The sequence below is a fragment of the Plectropomus leopardus genome, chromosome 7 (assembly GCF_026936395.1).
Source record: "Plectropomus leopardus strain MGB_pleo_1.0 chromosome 7, ASM2693639v1, whole genome shotgun sequence".
NCBI lineage: Eukaryota > Metazoa > Chordata > Actinopteri > Perciformes > Serranidae > Plectropomus > Plectropomus leopardus.
The window spans coordinates 14,542,628-14,556,925 of record NC_142182.1 but is presented as its reverse complement, the minus strand read 5'-3'; the positions used below and the strand labels follow the sequence as shown (position 1 = coordinate 14,556,925).

The window sequence follows — 14,298 nt, the reverse complement described above, 5'->3', positions numbered from 1 at the left end:
AAATTGGCATATGGCAGCTTTTACTGTATGTTTTGCCCTATGATGATGGATGCTCTAATACACCAAACTTTTTTTCTGTCACACACTCTCCTTCCAGAGGGCTGGTCACCACTTTCCACTCCCTCACAGTGTGGAAAAGGTGAATGTGGCCTGCTGCTGGATACAATAGCAGCTCTTTGTGCATGAGTGCTTGATGGATTCATTGCTAATTGGACCTGTCAGAATAGGAAAAAACAGAACGGAGGCATCTGATACGAACAAAGAAAGTATTTTCTCTCTGACCAAGGTTGTGCGAGGAGAAATGACTGCTGGATTCTGTGTCGAACCGCCAAATTTGATTTTAACTACTTCACTACAAGATTAAGTCCTCACATGTCACTCTAGTTCTGCTGTTGTGATTTGGGGTGCAGAGAGCTTTTAGAGCACAGGCAGGAGGCTTGTCTGTTGACACAGCTCTCTGTTTATGCTGACTTCACCTCTCATCCTCCTGCTGTGTTGGCTGCACTCCTTTCAAAGCCTCCCCTTCTTCCATTTCCTCAGCCAGCTCTCCTCCTCTTGGACAAATCTCTTTCACCAACCACCATCTCCACATATCTTACATCTCTCTCTCTCCTCTCTCCTCCAGCTCCAGCTGTGCATCCTGCTCCCTGTCCATTTGTTCCTTAATCAACTCTCTTTCCCTTCCCTCTTTGTCAAACCCTAGCAGACTCGCAGTGCTCTTTCCATGGCTGCTTTTGGCAGCCCAGTGTTGAGTTGATTCATGAGCTTGTGTTGGGACAATGTAACCAGCCTTTGTTTGTGGCCCACTACCAGCTCCCCGGAGCAGAGCTTTTTACTACTGCACAATAGCCTTTTGTTGTGTGATCGTGCAGCTTAGCTCAACGCAGAGGGAGTGAAAACAAATGCCGGGAAGCTGGGCATGCACACCCATACACATACACATAACAAGGAGAGAGAAAATAATTGGAGATAGCCGTTATGGCAGGATGGCAGGCTGATCTAAGTTAAGACGTTATCATGCAGGAGCACCTTTCTGTGCAAGCATGGTATGCGTGTGGAGAGGAGTTAATGCTGTAAGACTGTGAACCTCCTTAAGGTCTGAGATCGATTCAGCACTGTGCTGTGCAGCTTTCTCTGCCTCTCTCATAATATGCACTTCATGTAAGCCTGCAAGTACGCAGTGCATTTGACTTGCCAGGTACATCACCATATGCTTGAGTTAGAGCTGTTTCATTGCAAAATAAGTTAAAGAGCGGCTTTTGTTCCAGCATTTAACCGGATGTCTTTTGGTTGGGTCCTATTTTCGGGAGTTCAGTCATTGGTTTTGAGAAAGACCAGTGTGTGTGTAATAACAACAGGCCATTATTCTGACCACCCTAGCTTTTTATAGCCCCAAGACCAGACTGTTCTAGCCACATACCCCTCTACCACCTTACCACCTGACACCCCACACCCTACATCTTGCTTTCAGAACCTCCTTTGCTGATGAAGCCCCCCCCCCTCCTCCTAGTTACCACAACCATTAGTGTACACAAAAGCAAAGATCCGCTTTCTACCCTCAATCCAGATGCTCTCGGAACGAGAGGGTAGACTACTGATCATATGGAAGGGTACAGTCTGATAAATACTCCTCCCTTCCTCTTGATTTCTCTCCGTCTCTCCGTCTCTTTCTCAGGGGCTGGCCCACATCTGGAACTCTTTAAGTCAGAAATGACTTCTACGGCTCCAATAACAATTCTGAAAACTCCCTCCTCCTGCCCTCTCTTGCTCACTCTCGCTTTTGGCTTTCTCTCTCTTTTTTTTCCTTTGCTATTGCGTTCATGTCCACTTCATCTTTATCTGTTTATTTCTTCTAGTCCACAGGGAGTGCATTAGAGGAACCCGGTTGTGATGTGCCAGGATCTTATTCATTACTCAGGCACACATTCGCACAGGCACGTTGGCGTACACCCAGACACACGCACATACCATGAAAACCTCTTTAGTCTACTTTGCATGTGTTCAAATGGCTCCACAGCACTGGTTGAACTCACTACATAGTGCTGTTATACAGAGGAATCCATTTGTCATTCATTTCTCCACACAAGGAAATAGCAGAAGCTTCCTGGTATAATTTGTATTGATAGTACTGTGGGGCATTTTAAAGTGCAGAGTAGTAGCTTTACTAATGGACAGTGGAAGTGGCTACGAAGTTATTGGTCTTTATGACTGGCACACAGATGTCTGTTAAACTCTTGTCTGGCTGGCAGAACAGTTAAGTGCAGCCTCATTTGAGCTTTTGTTGGACTTCTGCAATGTTCTCACACTTTTTTTGCATGTGTATTTATTTCCCATGTTAGCCATTTAAGCAGTAGTCCAGTAGTGAGATATGCAAACGTGTGAGTTGACCCTGATCAATACTGCCAACTCTCAACAGCTCCATTCAAGCTTTGCAGTGGAAGGTTGTGGTTGTAAAAGGCTGCTCTATGGCTTGAATCTATGCAACTGTATGAATGTGAAGCAAGGACTATCTGAAAGAGAGCATTCATGCTCAGCAAAATTTAACTGGATAAATAAACTTTGATTTGGTCCAGCACTAACAAAAAGCAACACTCAGTTTCTCTTCTCAAGCTCTATAAAAAGTAGTAAAAAAGGGCTGTGAGTAATGGGTTTTGGGTGCACTGAGAGAGCAGGACATACGATTTGCTGCTCAGTATTTCCCTAAATATGTATTTAGCCCAGAAAGAGGCGTGGGAACAGTGGGCAGAAAGATGCAGGGAGAGCAGCCCAGCACTGTGGTCACACAGATGGGGAAACCAGCACTCTCAAAATACACTCCCCTGCTCCACAAATCTGGAGCAGGATCAAATACAGTTTTGGAAAACATATCAGGACATTAATATTATGGTGCAATAGACCTAAGTTCATCCTTCTGTGATAGGCTTGCTGCAAATTTGCCAAGGCATTAACATCAAGCCTATGTTTGGCCCAAATTATTGTACAGGCGAATTTAAGTTAACCTTACAAGCACTGTCAGCAGGTCAGAGTGTGTATAGAGTTAAGACCGTAAGTCATACAGCTTTAGTGGATAATGGTTAATCCCTCACAAAACACTACAATTTATGCCTGTGTGTGAGAGTGCTATGTGCGTGTACCACCTCAGGGTAAGCACACACACACTGACGGTCCATGTCATTGTTTGCGCTGGCTTCTTGTCTGGTCCAGCTGTAAAAACACTGACCCATTAGAGTGATGGTGTGCACATGTGTTTCAGTGTGCTCATCTGTGGGTGCTTAATGTACTTGTGTGGGTATGAACTATTCTTAGAGAACCATGAGTAATGCTTTCACAGATATGACACCACAGATAATTTGTTAAGATATTACAAAACCAATGACATATATTCAAGAACATCACATTGATTTCACATCCTTTTGACGCAGGCCACTTAGTTTGTGAAATTAATGACAATCAAAGTCAAATAACTTTCTCCGCAGATGGTGTACTCCCCTGCATGTCACCCGTCTGTACTCGCTCCTCTCTCTTCCTTCATCAGTCATTATTTTGATCTCAAGCCATGCTCCTCCTTTCACATTACAGCAGCATGAGTAATGTGTCTTAAAACTGTTTACAGTAAAGCACTGATAGGGAGGAAGCAAAGGGAGATGGGGATGACAGCAAAAGGGCAGTTGACACAAATAGCACGACAGGAACAGCGACAGCAAACTTGAAAGCATCTGTGCCTTTGCATCTTGATTTATTCTTCCTAAACAGATTCTTGGAGGATAGTGGTTGAGTCTATCCAGAGAGAACAGATGAGTTCAGGTTGAACTTATTTGGCTTGTTTGAATTGGAAAATGTGCAACCAGTGTGTCACATGTGTTACCACAGAGTCCTGGCTATAGTTCTTGAGGGAATCTGTCCTGCACGTTGGTTTGGGGTTGCTGCCGGAGTACCTAATGAGGGAAGCAGGAAGACTGGCTGGAATATGGCTGGAATCTTGGACCGGGCAGCTTTGTGCATTGCCTGAATGCTATGCAATGGTTTTGTTGAAAAGAACCGCTGTGCATCACATCATCTCGGTGTGAAGTCTGGCTTAGAGACAACGCTGCCACATGCACCTGTGATGGAGTCTGGCATAGTCATTATAACAATGAAACCTGAGTGTTAGGTGTTGAGGGTAAGAGATTAAAGGTCAGTGGTACACATCCTAGCAAGTGTTTCTTAATAGAATAATTAAAAAAAAAATAGGATTTATTTTTTGCCATGCCAGCAATGGACATAGTTTACAGTTTGACTTGCTCAGTCATTCACTTAGCAGTGATATAAGGATTGTCAATATCTTTAAATGCTTCTCAAATACTTTTTTTTTTTTTTGCTGTTATGTATTAAAGGGGAAGTCAACTAAAAAAAAAACCAACAGATTTGTTCTCTTAACCGTAGGGCTGTTTATCAACCCAGATTATTTTGGTGTGAGTTGCTGAGTGTTGGAAATATCAGCTGTGGAGGTGTCTGTTCCTACATAAAACTGCTTACAATAATGTCTGTGGAGTATCCTGAGTAATGGGGTCATGATCTCTGGAAACAGACATTGCTGGTGAGTTTGCAAATTTACTTTCTTTGGCACTTTGAACACCACATGCTGGGTGCCATCTAAATCTAGTATAGAGACGACAGACATATCTACAGCTGATATCGCTAACATTCAGAAACTCACAACAAAACAATCTAGATAGCACTACAGGTAAGAGGAAAAAATATATATTTTGATTTTGTGAGAAACTGTCTCTTATTGATGGAATGAGAAGTAGACTAAAAAATACAGATGCACTATTGACCTGGTAAGGTTTTATGTTTCTTGGTGTTCATGAAGGCTATTGGACAAATTACTTGTATGGTGGTGCTGTTAGCCTCTGAAACCTTGGGCTGGGGCTGAGGAATACAGGCCAATCAGTGCTTACGTTTCTTTTGTTTATGTTGGCCTTGGTTGCCACAAGTTGCCAGAGCCTTTTTTTTGTCCATTTTGGCCACTCAATAAGTAACTATAGCAACGCATGCCAAAAAGAAAATGGGAAATAAAGTGTGAGACTGAGGAGCAAGAGAAAATCCTATCTTAAAGAACAGCCTAGAGTGAGGGGGTAAAAGGATGGGGGTAAAAGGATGGAGAGATCAAGGCCTTTCTTCACATAACATTTAGCTTCTGCAACTCATATTTATTTTCTTTCTCCCACTGACTGACATGCTGCAAGAGAAGTCAGGCCTGTCTGACCTTCACATAAAATTGGAGCGTAAATAAATACTAGCAAAGGCTTGTGCAAGTTTTAAGTGTTTGCTGAAATTCCCTGAGACAGAAATGAAGTTGCTGAAGTAAAAGTGAAAAACAAAAAAGCTAGTTAAGTTGACCTAATGAATATGTCTTTCAGAAGATTCATGTAAGAAAATGACAAGATTAAGTGTAAAGCTTAATACACACTGTAACTGTGACTTAAAATGCAAAAAACACGTCTATAATAAGCAACACTGTTACAGTAGTTATTGTACCCACCCCAGACATAAACCAAGTGCAGTCAGTCACTGAAAGAAATCTGTCATTGCTACTAAAAGACTATCCATCTTACAGCCACACCACCCTCTCGCTCAGCTATTTACAACAGATATGGGTTGATTAAGTGTTACAGCATATGGTTTGCAAAGGAAAAGACATACACAGTACTCCTTTCAGTCTTATAATTTTGTTGGCAATGCAGATCCGTTCCACCTTACTTTTAAACATTTGTGCAGTGCTCACAAAGAGTAAACTCTTTGAGTATCTTTCAAACCTCAAATCATCAGTTTTCCTGCTCCTCTGCTCCTTACCCCTAAAAAATCAGTGCCAACCAAAACAATTCTAATTCCTAATATGTATTAGCTGGCATGCGTCGCTTTCTCTGCATGTGTGCTTCAGCAAAACTCAAGCCAGTTCCTATGGTCGATACAGAACCATTTTGTGGGTGATTTGGTTGTAATATTTAATTACACACAAGCAGATCAGATGGGCAGGCTAGGGGGGGAGTGGGGAGTGAGAGCATGGAGTGGGGTTCAGGGAGTGTGTAGTTTAAGTGGAAACAGATTTGTCTGACCAGGGATTGGATATAAGAACCCCTTGCTGTGTTCAGTGAAATCTGTTAGAGGAATACAGGCTTGGCTGGATGGAGCCACGGAGAGATAGAGTGTTAGAGGGAGAGATGAAGCTGCAATCCCACATATCCTCTCTGATTGGGATCCATGTAGCGAGGTTGCCCAGAGCCAAGTCTCTGCAGCTGAGGAAGAGTTTTGTGTGCTAAAGGAAGTGCTGTGATCACTTGCATCAGCCGGCACTGAAAATAAAAAGGACACGGCTTCTTTTGGATGTTCTTCAGCCAAACTTGGAAAGTGATGTCCCCACTCCCCTGAATTTTTCTTTCAAGTCTAAACTGTTGTTTTTGTAAACGGGCTGAAAGAGGGAGCTTTTTGTGACGCTGTCAGTGACCTCTTTGTCCAGCTGAGTCAGAGCAGCGGTCTGCACAGCCTGAATGGCAAAGCTCAGATATATTACACTGGAAAGCAAACACACCCGTCTGAAGACACACTGTTGTATACATGACTCTCCTCCACTGGCCACCTTTTTCTGTTTACACATACAATGCACTAGTGTACACACCAGTAGACTTGCAGATTTATGATCACATCTGTCTGTCATAATCTATAAAAACAAGGACGACGCAGACATTTTGACTCCACAGCTCCATAGATAGGACACCTCTGTGCACTGACACCTTGTCCCCACACATACTCAAACACTTGCACAGACAGAAGCAGACAAAGAAAAGAAGATACTTTTCCTTCTGACTTGTAAGGCAAGTAAGTTTGTGATTGTACAGTGGGTGGGGTCAGCAAATATTGTACCAGTGGACAGACACTCTGCTTTCCACTCCTGTTTCTTCACTGTGTCTTCTGAAAGTCCTTCAAATACAAATGCAGCTGTAGGATACAACTGTAGCACTTCTGCCTGTAGCTTACACCATGCAATGAGGACCAGCCTCACACACTGTGTTCTACTGTTGAGCACCAGTTCACAGCTCGCATGGAACAGTTTCACCAAAAGCCCAAAGAGTTAGCCAATTTTCCAGAAGGAGACTTTGAATGAATGAGAAAAGAGTGACAAAGAACAAGAAGGAGAATAGAAAAACAGCAGCTTCTATGACAAGCTAGCTGGCGAGTGTGCCAGGTTCAGTAGGCAAAGTGCCCACCGTGACAGGTTATTTGAGAGGTGTGTGTGTGTGTGTGTGTTTGTGATGTGTTGCCCTTGAGTTGTAAGTAGGCCACCGCAGCCTTTGACATTTCTTCTTCATGGTTTTGCTTTTGATGTCTTGCTGTCCCATCTCTGTCTCATTTATCTGACACTGATGGTATCTGTGTTATTGAAAGGGACTGTGTGTGTGTGTGTGTGTGTGTGTGTGTTTGTGTGTGCATATTTATTTGTGTGTGTGTGTTGGCCTGGTTTTTCTGACAGCAGATTTGATTGAGGGCGGACTGAGTGACAGTTAACACAAATATCCAATCGTAGAGTGATGAGTGCAGACTGGGGGTGTCTAGTCCTGTTTGACTGAACCTTGAGAGATGCATCTCTCTTTGGAATAAAAGCACTGGAAAGTAAGAGTGTTGCTGTCTTACTTTCTTGCAAAGTCCATTGACCTTCAAGTGACAGGAATCGATAGTGTGTTTCCATGAGATTTCATTGCAATTGTGAAACAGGGTGATACTCAGTCTCTCTCTCTTGGTCCTCCTGTCTCTCTTACCACCCTCCCCACTGTCTTCTCTGTCAGACACTGGAATGTGTTTGTTTGTGCCTCGAGCCTGCAGCTTCGTCAGCAACAACGCATATGTAAACATCAAGGCTCAGCGGCTTGTTTGAATCTCTCTTTGTTCACATCACAAGATTCAGTGCCCCTCCCCCAAGCTGCCCTGATAACTAAACCACTGTGGGTTTTAAAGTCATTTAAGTCACTCTGTTTTGAATTGTTATTCTCTATCACACCTGGTCATCTATGTTCCACTACACCAGGATCCCACAACTTGCTTCTCTTCCGTCTCATTCTTTTTATCTGTGTTTTTTTAACTATTATATGAGGTTCTCAATGCAGTGATTGCAATGTTGGTCTCTTTCCTTCACCTTTGGAACTTTGTCTGTTCATCTATCCTGTTTCCCTGAACCTCTCCCTGTCCTCTTTCTACTTCCCACTTGTTCTCTGCAGCAAAACCCAGCCTACATTTGAAATATATTTTCCCAAACATCACCTGTTGGGTCAATGTCAGCCAGATAGACACGTGGTGATTACAAAAGCCACAGTGGCGCACACAGCATATTTAGACCAAAACCATGTACAGTAAGGCTTCCTGGAATTCCCTTGTGGTTTAGTGGAGGGAAGGGGCACATTTAGTGCAGGGCCATATGGAGAACACATGTGGGCACAGGAAAACAGACTCTGTCAAGACAGGACACCCTTGGCCGTAGCCTTTAGTCTCTCTGTTGATAAGATCTGCACAGCACATGCACCACATGTGGACTTCTTCCTGCAACCAAAATAAACAGTTTGGATCCCCATAGGTAACCAAAAGAGGATATGTATTTTTAGGTAAAGTTAGTTGCAAAACATTTTTGGAAATTCAGGTGTGACTCCCTGCCACACACTTTGATTTAAAGTGTGCATAAACATGTAAAGGTTTAGATAATGTTTGGGGGATGCAGACAGAGCTGCATGAGCAGTCATCATCAGGATGGCCCGTATTCCCCGCTGCAGACTTTAAGAGGCTCCTTATTACACATAATCACCATGGCTATGAGTTTCCTTTGAAAATGCTTAGGAGTATGTTTGGGTTAGAGTCTCAGTCTATGTTGTGTTTGTGTGGCGGGGGAAACTTGCACGGCTTGACTGCCCATGCGTAAGGCTGCTGCGATAAGAAAACTCTGACCTTTGTTTATGTTGTTGTGTGACTGTACAGGATATGTCTCTATGGGGATGTTCCCACTCATTTGGGCTACATCTGTATATAACTGTGTGCATTTGTGGGCACATGTCCATAAAAGTACGTGTTGAACTTTGTATGCAAATGTTTTTGGTGAAATAGAAGGCTCTGTCTATTGAGCTACATCTGCTGTGTCTCTCTGTGTTGGCCTCCCTCTCTCTGTCTCCGTCTCTGTCTATCTGTGTTGTGTTGGCCATCTGTGTGCCACTGCAGGGTCGCAGACAGTGCTGGACATAATACACTCCAGCAACGGTGGCCAAGTTTCCTTTCCAACATTGAGATAATCTGCCTATTGAGTTTTAGAGGGACAGAGAGAGAGAAGACAGAAGAGGGAACACGGTGGTATGTGGTGGAATTGCACACTGATGAAAGGATGCCTTGTTTGAGGATATTCTGAGAAATGTGATTTTCTTTGATTTGACTTGTGTCAAACAGCTAAACCCTTGTCAAGACAATGCGTCTCACTAAAAGATGGTTGCACATAGTTTTTCCATGGTTAAACTTAATTCTGCAGTGTGCCTAGTGTCTGACAGAGCATAATGCATAAAAATGAATGAGGCTATTAGTATCTTGTGTGGCTTTGTGCTGGTAGTGTGTCCCTGCCTATGCAAAGGAATTGAGGTTGCACAGGAAGTCAGTCAGACAGCAGTTAAACAGACCATGGCTTAAGCTGGGCGCTGAGCACCCCTCAATGCTTTTCCTTCTTCTCCACCTCAAAGAGCAAAATACAGCCTCTAAAAACGCCAACATGTTCATCAGCTCCTCAAACCTGATTCTTTTTAACTCTATGTAAACCCAATGGGATTATTTAACATGTTAGGATTGGACATTTGTTCCACCCGCGTGGCCTGTAGACTCAAGTGTGACTAATTTCGGCTCTATTGAACAAGCGTTCTCATTATTATCCACGTGTTTCATATTAGGTAACAGTCCATACAGAGCACATACTGTATATGCATGTGTCTTCGTGTCAGTGCCCTGGCCTTATGGTGCTTCTGTTAAAAGGGGCTGTAAAGGAACTCTCAAAGGCAGCCTGTCGGTAGTTAAATATACTGTATAATGTAAGACCCAGCCAAGCTTCACTCTGACAGAGGTGGAGAAGGAGGAAGTTGCAGAGCTGGAGACGTCAACACACCTTTCTGCCATTAAGCAAACACACCAACAATCGCACGCTTTGTCTTTAGTCTGATTTTGGTAGGGAATTTCTCCAGGAGTGAGGTCCACTACAGAAGGAGCCTTTCAGCAGTCCAGTCAGGTGCTAAGAAGGGGCGGGTGTGTCTGCATGATGGGTTTGAAGGGGGCAAATGTGTCAGGAGTTTAAGGTGCAGGGGGAGGAAGTCAGCCTGAGGGTCAGAGAGTCATAAATACTGTAACACCCACCCAGCCAGTCAGCTGAGCCCCAGCTGGAGTGTAAGCAGCGTTTACTCATCAAAGTGGTTTCATGCAAACACATTGACAGAGTTGTTTTATTTTGTTCTGCCGAAAGGGTTTGTTTTGACATAAGGTCTGCAGACAGGATACAAACGAGAGCCAATCTGACGTCAGGAGAACAATGGAACACTTTATGGCAGTTAACAGATAGGCAATCCCACATGTGAAAGCACAGGGAAGAGATGGCTTGATGCGTCTCTGTTGCTCTGATAACATTGTGGCTCTAACCCGGCGTCTGAGTAGACAAAGATAACACACACAGAGCAGCCCTCACATGCACACACACAAAATCAAAAATCACTTGAGATAGAGACACAGACTGATAAGTAACAAAGAGACAGACCAACATGGAAAGGAATTTGCACTATCAGCATGTGGTGGGCTTTTTCCCTGTATGCAGGTGTGACAACTAGTGCTTCTTAACCTCATTAGGGTGTCTGTGTGAAATCTACTGTGTCTGTGTTAGAGAGAAAAGAGGAAAGGCAAACAGAGATCCCTGACATTCATCGTGACTGGATGAATAGCTATCATCTCCAGCCCCATGCTGGGAGAGACAAACTTCAGTTGAGGCCCCTCTTCTTGTCTTGACCCTGTGGAAACCTCCCAAGAGCTCCATCTCTCTCCTCCCCTGCCTCCTCCTCATTCTGCGTTCCACTATTCATCGCTTCTTTTGCTCCCTGTGTTCCGCACACAAATCTTGAAATGCCATCATCATCTCCTGCAGAGGGGAGCACGAGGAAACCAATAACACTGTATTTTGCATGTGCTTAAGAATAGAATACAGATGTTTGTTTGCCCATGTATGCATTTACAGATGAATTCCTAACCGCTTATGGTCAAAGAAGCAATAGGGGTCCTTATTTCAAAACAGTTTGCCTTGAAATTTTATGAACTTTTACAAGGTGTTGCACACTGCACTGTTGAGTTAACAACTTTACCAGCAGATGGGAGGGAAGACTTGTTATTAATGTGTTCTCAAATGGTTGAACATGTAAAGATTAAGACTCCTGTAGGTGTTGAAAGTGGGTCTAATGCATCTACCTGGCTCAGTGCTGAGGGATGCAGACTGAGAGCAGAGCGAAACGGAAAAAAGAAAGGCAGGCAGGAATTGAGGGACAGTGACAAAAAAATCACAGAGCAGGAGATGAACCTGCCTTGTGTGGTTCTTGGCTCTAGTGCACTTCTGCCCTGAAGGCCATAATTACCCTCTGACCGAGTCGTGTTGGTAGCGAGAGAGTGGTGAGGTCAGCATTTAGCTGGCCTGCACAATGAGGTCAAGTACTATTCATGCCCTGGCTTGTGCATTTCTGCATGCAGCTCTTCATCCAGCACTCTCTGGCTCTCTGTTTGGGCTATCTTTGTCGTATTTGAGTGTTTGCGTGTCTGCAAGCTGGGTTATGTGTCACCACAGTCTGAAAATCAAATCAGAGTGAGAACTGGCCTCCTCTCTGCCTTCTATCCTTTGAATTTTCTCTTTTCTTATTTTGCTTCTCCTCTCTTTCGTCCGTCTCAGCGATCATCTCTCTGTGCATCCTGCCAGGTCTCCTCTTGTCGAGGGTCAGCCAGAGACTTCCCGCACAGGGCTGTGGGGAAGTCAGGCTCTGGGGAACCTGTAGAGGCAACGGCTGGGGAAAGCATCATTATATTCACACACACACACACACACACGCACACACACACCAGGAGGCTGACGCACAATTTTTAAATATGCACGATAATATCTAGCGTAAAATTGTTTGGAGGATGGCTGATGGAGGTCTCTTTTTTCCATTTCCTTCTTGAAATACCATCACTGTCTCTTCATGCCACATTGCTCCTTTACACAAGCTCTCCCCAGCTCCTTCCCATTTCCATTATGGTGTGTGTTATTTTCTTCCCATGTTTCTCTCAAGAGGCAAAAGGTAAAATGTAGCTAATTATCACCCTGCAGTTTCTGCAAGCCCTTCTGAGAATTCACAGGCTGAAATTGGAGAATGGGAGTTGTCCCAGGGTATGGAAACAATGTGTGTGTGTGTGTGTGTGTGTGTGTGTGTGTGTGTGTGTTTGTTCCTAGCTTAAGGCTTTGGGTAGTTCAAACCCCAACTCAGAACACTTGGCAAGGAGTTGAATGAAATATCCCACGAGCCTCTCCTCCTGTCTGTCTAGCCATTTGTGGTCATGGGGTTTCCCGAGCGGGCAAAGCAGGGGCTGCTGTTGATCTTGGAATGGACAGGAAGTAAAAGAAATTAAAGTTGGAGCAAGAACAAAAAAGGTGACAGATTGGGCAGAAAAAAAGAGATTTTGTCAAGTGAAAACCTGTCAGGCATGGAACAAATGCACGAGGGTGTAGTTGATGAAGATCGCTAGGGCCCGCACACATGCTCAGCCATCATCATCACACCCAGACAAACCCTACAGTGGGAAAAGGAGAATGAAAACAGATTTGTCACTCAGTCTGCTGTTTGCACAGGAGCCGTGTGAGCATGTGCAAGAATAGTCCTCTCCCCCAATTTGTTACATACAAACATTCCTCTAAAACACTCACACACCCACATCGCTCCATTAAAGGGTCTCTGCTGGGCACTCTGGTCTCTCTGGGAAGAGTAGAGGGGTTTGTGTGTTTTAGTGTGTGTGGTCAGGATGTGGCTAGCACCTCTCACTAGTCATGATTTACTAACAATACCCATGGTGGTTAGACCCTGCCACTCAGCACATATTACAAGTCTGAGTGGGTCAACTGTACAACAATCTGGAAACTTTTCTCTCATTCGCTGATTCTGTTCACATTGTAACACAGTCTCACTCAAGAACTGTTTGCCGTTTCTGATGATTTATCGATTGTTTCCTGCCAAGCCAGTTTTATTAATTTCTGTAAAGGGTGTAGTTGGTAATATACAATGTGGCTAGTCGAAATTCATATGTGTGTGTGCCAGTGTGTGTGAGTTTCTGAGTATTTGTGTGTTAGGAAAGGCTTAAAGTCTGTCAGCTATTATTTAGCCATTGTGGCTTGGGAAGGGTTGTGGGAACGTCAGTTAAAGTGAATTGACCGGGTCTTCTGTGATACCCAGGAAGAAATGCATTAACTCACACACATGCACACTTGTGAGAACTGCCCAGCTTCCTAAGCTGTTAAAGGGCAAATGGCCTTTGGCTTTAACATTGTTTGTACTTCTTTAAGTGCTCTGTTTGTTAAAGTGCTCTGTTTTTATAGTTAGAAGAAATACGGAGGAGACTGAAAAAGACAACAGTCTCTCGAGGCCATATCTCTCCTCGTCTGTGATCCTTGTCTTTCTTTTTCCATCTGCTGCTTAGAGGAGAGGGCTTCACTGGGTGGTCCTCAGAGACCCTTGGACCAGTAGCCTCTTATGACCTGCATAACACACAGACACATCGAGAGACACAATCACACACGGACAGACACATTAAAACAGACTTGCAGAGATTAAACCTGTCTGAAGTTGTTAAGATGACCTAATAAAGTATTTCAATGACACACACTGAGTCAAGCTTGATTGTAGCACCTGCACAGGCAACAGCTGGGAACACACACAGCAACAAACAACACCCCTTTGCACATATGCACACACATACGCTCACCTCCCACAACTTTATTTGTGCTGCTGCCATGCTGGGGCAGAGGAATGTGTGAGCAGGTGACCCCTGCAGAGAAGAAGTAGCAAACAATTGTCCCACTTGCTATGTGAGTTGTTTGTATTGGAGTTGCAACAGTACTGACATTGTTTGAAGTACAAGACTACATTAGGGATGACTCAGGGTGATGGGTAATACAGACGTAACAATGACACGTCTCTTGCTTTTATTTCACTTACGCTAAAGAGCAGAACTGAAACTGATGATGGCTCA

At 43.9% G+C, this 14,298-nt stretch overlaps 1 protein-coding gene across 1 annotated transcript in view; it reads left to right on the top strand.

Annotated features, from left to right (window-relative positions):
• The window catches only part of abtb2b (ankyrin repeat and BTB domain containing 2b), a 75,397-nt gene that overhangs the window by 1,764 nt on the left and 59,335 nt on the right, over positions 1–14,298 (top strand). The window lies entirely within an intron of this gene.